At 54.1% G+C, this 6,000-nt stretch overlaps 1 long non-coding RNA gene across 1 annotated transcript; it reads left to right on the top strand.

The window, feature by feature from the left end:
• The first annotated feature begins 210 nt into the window (after window positions 1-210).
• LOC122202980 lies at window positions 211-2,021 on the top strand. The gene is made up of 3 exons (XR_006195003.1): window positions 211-437; window positions 1,081-1,204; window positions 1,943-2,021. It is a non-coding gene; the product is annotated as an uncharacterized LOC122202980 (long non-coding RNA).
• Window positions 2,022-6,000: the final 3,979 nt, after the last annotated feature.

The following is a 6,000-nucleotide window of genomic DNA, read 5'->3' as shown; positions in this document are numbered from 1 at the left end:
AGCTGGGAAGAGGGACCAGAATTCTGCTGCTGCGCCAGAGCTCGGGGTGGGGGCGGATCTGTGCACAACTTGGGCACAGACTTAAGGCTGAAGAGGCCGGTTTAGCACCGGCAGGGAGAGCTGCACCCGGCCCACCTGTCACTGCCAGGGTGAGGAGCCCCGCTGCTGAGAACTAACCTGCCCTCAGCGCCCCCTATGGGCAGAGGCCAACACTGACCTGGGAGCAAAGCAGAAATGCCTTGCACAGAATCCCAGCCCTCTGCCCCCCAAAGGCAGAGAATAAAAGAGAGGGTTTGGAGCCCAGAGACCATAGTTAATCAGCTTGTACAGTTGCGGAGGCTCGAAGAGACGAAGCGACTGGCCAAGAGGTTACGTCCTTTTGACTCTGGTCCCCTGTCTCTGGGCTTCCAGTGACGCAGAGGTTTTGCAAGCTTCGGGTAAGGGAAAGAGGGGTAACGGTCTTTATCTTAATACTCAGCAGTCTCCAGCACGCTTGCCCGAGCATCAGTCACTTAGAAGTGCTCCCTTATCTCCGTTTGCCAGAAATAGGTCTCTGAGCTATACGGGCTTCCTGCCTTCGGCTTGTGGGGGTTCCCACCACTCGCTCGAGGGACCTCCACTGCCTGGTCTTCAGATCCACTTTCCAGATAGGTTAGGACGGCACCCAGAGGGAACCAGGCGGGGGTGTTCCTGTGGGGAGGTGCGTCCCCCACCCCCACCCCCATCCCCAGCCGCAGCACCCCCTGAGGTCTCACGGCAACCTGCTCCCTCCGACGTTTCCCCAAGACGCTCTGACTTCTCACGTGCGATAGGTCACCTGACTGCGTAGCTTTCTATTTACGCGTCAAGTTGCATCTCTCCTGAAAGCAGGTGTCCCTTTCCACCACCTCAGAGCCCGTGGAGAGATAAGGTTACTCCTCAATGCACGGGGCGAAAGTCCTTTTGCACGAGCTGCACACAACATTATGCAGAAACATTCAATATTTTACCCGGGCTGGGGGGACAAGGGGGTGGAGGGGAGGCAAAAAAAAAAAAAAAAGAGAGATTTCTTGCAAAGTGAATTTTCTTCTCCTTTTTAAGGCGTCATCCGTACTGAACCTTACACACCCTTTTGTGAAGGCAGAGCTGGCAAAAACCCGGAGAAGAAAAGTGGGAACTTGATTTTATGCTAATGTATGTAAAGAACGTGACTACAGAGTCAGAGGTAACACAATGAACTTAACTTCCCCCCTCCTCTCATTTTATTGAATTATAATGACTAGTTTCCATAGCAATTACTGCATCACCTTGTACATTACCAGAAAGATCTACTGCACTTTTCCCCAGTCATCCTTGTAAACATTTCTACCTTTTTTTTTTTTTTTTTTTTTTTTTACGATCTAGGGGGAAACATGAGCCCTTTCGGCTTTGCAGCAGTGGGAGAGCATATTTCAGGAGATTAATAAAGCCGGCTGGGGTGTGTTTATTTTCTAAGTTCGCTGGTTGCTTTTCCATCTTGGGCCTCACCAGCTACTTGTCAGGCAGACAAAGAGGGGAGGAGGCGGGCGGGAGAGAACAGAGGTGCTGGGAGGTGAGGGAGAGGCACCTGGAGTCAGGAAGAAAGGGAGTGCTGCAAGGTCCCATGTTTGTGCCTCTGCCGTTTCTGGAAGAGTTTGAGAGCAGTCCCCTGGGGGGACTCTCACACGGGGCACGGAGGAGGACAGGGGATGTTTCTCAGCTCACAGAAGATCAGATTTGGGAGACACCCAGGGATACCTCTTTGGTAGCCTTGAAGCTGAGTGTCTGAGCCCCGCCCCCCACCCTCCCCGGTTGCTTCTGGAGCCTCGAGAGGGGATGGGGAGACGGGCATCTGGGCGCCCTTCCGTTCCAAACCCTGCTTTCCCCAGCGGCTTCCTTTTACGAGCTTTTCATCTTGGCTTCCCACATTGTATTTCATTTCCAGAAAGCCCTCTGGAGCTGATGGCTATTTGGAGACACCTCTTTCCAGTTGAGAAATGAAGGAATTGTCACCTCAATAGGAGTGGAGTGGTGGCAGCAGCTGCTGTGAGCTGGGAGGACAGCCAGGGCTGGCTCCGGTTGTGGGACGCCCGCCGGTCCCACTGCACCCTGCTGAAGATCAGGGGCAGAGGTCACTGTCACTGGCTCTGCTAGATAAGAAGACCCTGTGTTGAGCTGTGAGAATTCCATCCAGGGGCTCAGAGCTCCCAGCCCAAGAGAGGGGCAACGGCCACCAAGTCCTCAATGCTTGGGGTGCCTGGGTGGCTCTGTCGGTTACGTGTCTGACTCCTGATTTCAGCTCAGGTCATGATCTCACAGTTTGTGAGCCTGAGCCCCGCATTGGGCTCCGTGCTGACAGCACGGAGCCTGCTTGGGATTCTCTCTCTGTCTCTCTCTGCCCCTCCCCCGTTGGGCTCTCTCTCTGTGTCTCTCTCTCTCAAAATAAATAAACAAATTTTAAAAACTAAAGCCCTCAACCCTTTATTTCATTTGAAAAGTCATCTGCTTTGCCCCCATTTGTGCACCAGCCCACTGCCTCTAGACGGATCAGCATTGGTGGTTGGAAACTCTTGCCCTGAGGTCTGGCTGCCTGGGTTCCAATCTCCCAGCTGCACCTGTCACATACTGTGTCTGGAGCCCCGTGCTTTCCTTTCTTCTGCCTCAGTTTCCTCATCTTGCAAATGGACCTAATGGCAGAACCCACCTGAGTGGCGTTTGTGCAGAACAAGGATGATGCTGGTTCAGTGCTCACACCTACAAGGTGCCTGTCATTTGCCGTGGGCTTGTGTGTACTCATCTGTACCTGTGGCGTGCCCTCCAGTGAGGTCAGTAACATCTCAGAGCCCTGACTTTCCGAGCAGTAAAATCAGAAGTGTCTGCTGGGTGGCCTCAAAGGTTCCTCCTTGCTCTGAAGGGTTTTTGGATTCTAACAGCATAGCTGGAGGGAGGGAAGAAGGAAGGTGGGGGGGGGGGAAGAGAAAGGGAGAGAGAGAGAGAATACGTAAGAGCAGATGCCTTAAGCAGAAGCAAAAAATCCCTAAGTGACAAGAAGCTCTAAGTTCACCAAAATGCTTAACAGAGATAAGACGGATGTAGCCAGTGCTGGAAAGATTGTTATGAGATTAAGAAAAGTGATTAGGGGATTAAGACTTCTCAGGAGAGATAGTGATGGGACCACCAACGGGACACCCCTTCTCGTCCTCCATATACTCACGCCCTCTCCTTGATTTGTAAGTCCCCAGTCATGCAGGCATGTAACAAAATGGTCTCAGCGGACGAACAAATAGAATCCTGGCTAAGCCCATCTTCGACACTGGGAAAGGTCCCCTGTGTCATGTGTATACACACACACACACACACACACACACACACACACATGCACATACATGCACATATACATACTTACGTAGTCAAGTGACTGCATGCCCAAAGGAGTTTAAGGAATACCTTGAGGGCCTGAGTTGGGGCTGGGATTGATCAGTGAGGCTATCCCATAGAGTGCAGGAAGGACCCCTGGATGGAGAACTCTTTGGGAAGTGGCCCGATGTGAGTCGGGCATCATAAGGAAGCTGGGGCACACGGAGGGGTGGGGGCTACTTGGGAACTGAGAGATCCTGGTCATGCCAACCCGCTGGCCGAGTCTCAGCTCTATCACCTGTAAACTGGGGACAACGATACACTCCTTGTGTCGGGGTTGAAAGGCACATGAGTGGGAAAGCGCTGTGCAAACGTTGAGCTTCCTTCGTGAAGTCCTTTCCAGGGCCCTCCCTCACTGGAAGATTCTGCGCTTTTCTCTGGTGCTAGAGTAACCCACAGGAACCTGGTCCAAGTGCCCCTTCTTTTTTCACAATTGGCTCCGAGGGAAGCAGTGTAGTCAGCCCCAGGGACCGTCGCTCCTCAGGATGAAACCGGACTCCATCTGTTCCCAGTGGGGAGATCTCTCTGGTCCCTCATCAGGAAAACAAATGGTGACCTCACTGTCTCACAACCTTAGGAGAGGCCCTGAGCCAGAACCCCCCAATGAAGCCCCTCCCAGAGTCCCGGCCCTCAGAAACTGCGAGGTAACGAAGGCGGGCTGGTTTCTGTTGGGGTAATTTGTTACGCAGCAATAGGTAGCTAATACAAGTGATAGACCTGGCTTGCCATTGCCTTCCTGGAGTTGATGGTAACAGAGCCGTTGTGCCAGAAATGACAAATGTGGCTTCATGGTGGATTTCACCAAGATATCTCAGCTCCAGCCCCTCCCCATCCCATTCCAAAGGCTCTTGTCTTCCTTTCAGGATTTGTTCAGCGTTGAAGGATAAGCCACGTTTTACAGACCAGTGTGCTTAAGGTCCGGAGATGGAAAGTGGCTTACTCACCGCCACGTGGCAAGGCAGGTGCAAAGCTGAGTTTAAATATTGGGTCTCCTGACACGCCGTATGTGCATTCTCCCATTCGCTGAGTAGGTATTTATTGAGCACCTACTGTATGCCTGGCTAGTACTGTGTACTAGGTGCTCCCCCCACTTGTCCCACCTCAGGAGGCGGCCTCAGGCAGGCTTAGTTTTCAGGGTGTGCGAGAAAGGGTGTTGTGCACCAATTGGGGACCAGTTGTGTGTCCTTGGCTCTGTCCAAGTGACAGGAGAGTTAAAGGAGAAAGGTCATCACGACCCTGGGCTCTGTCATGAGCCCCCAGTGCCTGGCGGAGGCCGGGATGCGTTAACTCTGAACGGACAGAGAGATTCTATCCGGGCCCCTCCTCCTCTGTAAGAGCCCAATCACCCTATCCTCACTCACGTGACTCCCCAAGGAGCCATAGCCTGGCCCCCAACAGCCCTTATTGGGAGGACAAGGAGGCCATCACACAGCTGCTTGGGGCAGCTTCCCAGAGTTGTGCGGAACATTTCTGCAGGCTCAGCCACCCCAGCAGATCCTAGCAAGGTGGGGGGGGGGGGAAGGAGCAGGAGAGGGCTGCGATCACCGCAATAGAGGGTTGGATTAGTACGGTCCACGTGGGTACCCAGCCTCAGGCAGAGCGGCCGGCACTGTGCCCTGATTGCTCCTGTCCGGGCTGGCGTGGGCCAGGGAAGTGAACACCCAGGGATGGTACAGTAGGGTGGGGAGTCTGTTCAGAGATGGGGGCACCGCCGCCCTCTGCCCAGAGAGAGCGGTCACTCAGCTGTCAGCATCCCTGGGGCTGAGGATGCTCCCTGTACAGGCAGGCCGAGTGCTGGGACCTGGGCCCTTCTTCACGGCCCAGAGTGGGAAATAGTGCATTGGTCCAGGGCTTCTGGGCACTTAGGACCAGGCTATCCTTTGTGGAGGGGGCTGTGCTGAGCATTGTAGGCTGTTTAGGGCATCTCTGGCCTCTACCCACTAGATGCCAGGAGCACCCCCCACCACACCCAGAGCTGTGAAAAACAAAAACGTCTCCTAATATTCCCAGGAGCAGAGTCATCCCAGACTTAGACCCACAGCTCTGTCTCCCCGGGCCCACGCTCCCCCCACCCCAAGTGCCAGGTCCTACGCCTCTTCAGGATGGTAAGTCCTGAAAGTCCCCGAGAGCCGAGCATACACCAGCAGCTTCCGCCATGTCTCGTTGTAGCTCCCAAACCACGGCGGCATGAACATGATCTCCGTTTTACAGAACGGGACCTGGAGACCTAGAAAGGTAGGATTTGTACAGGTTCGGGGTAGAAGGAGGACTCGAGCCCCACGTTTCTGATTCTTAGCTTGGCCTTGAGGATGTCTCGTTCTATGCTGTGCACTCAGTGGCACACGATAACTGGTTTCTGAATGGATGGATGGATGGATGAATGAATGAATGGATGAACAGAGTTTCTCCTAAGCCACCTTGAGCAGAATGCTCTAGGCCTGGGGACCTGAGGGGACCTGAGCCGGGACAAGCTGGTTGGTGGAAGAGGGGGTGCCAGGGGCTGCGGTGTCGCTAGGGGGGCCTGGGAGGTGAGGAGGAACAGAGGGTTGCGTTCGGCCTCCCTCTTTTCCTCTTGCTCCAGCCTCC

Source organism: Panthera leo, chromosome D3 (assembly GCF_018350215.1).
Source record: "Panthera leo isolate Ple1 chromosome D3, P.leo_Ple1_pat1.1, whole genome shotgun sequence".
NCBI classification, from domain to species: Eukaryota; Metazoa; Chordata; class Mammalia; order Carnivora; family Felidae; genus Panthera; species Panthera leo.
This window is presented reverse-complemented; position numbering and strand designations above follow the sequence as displayed.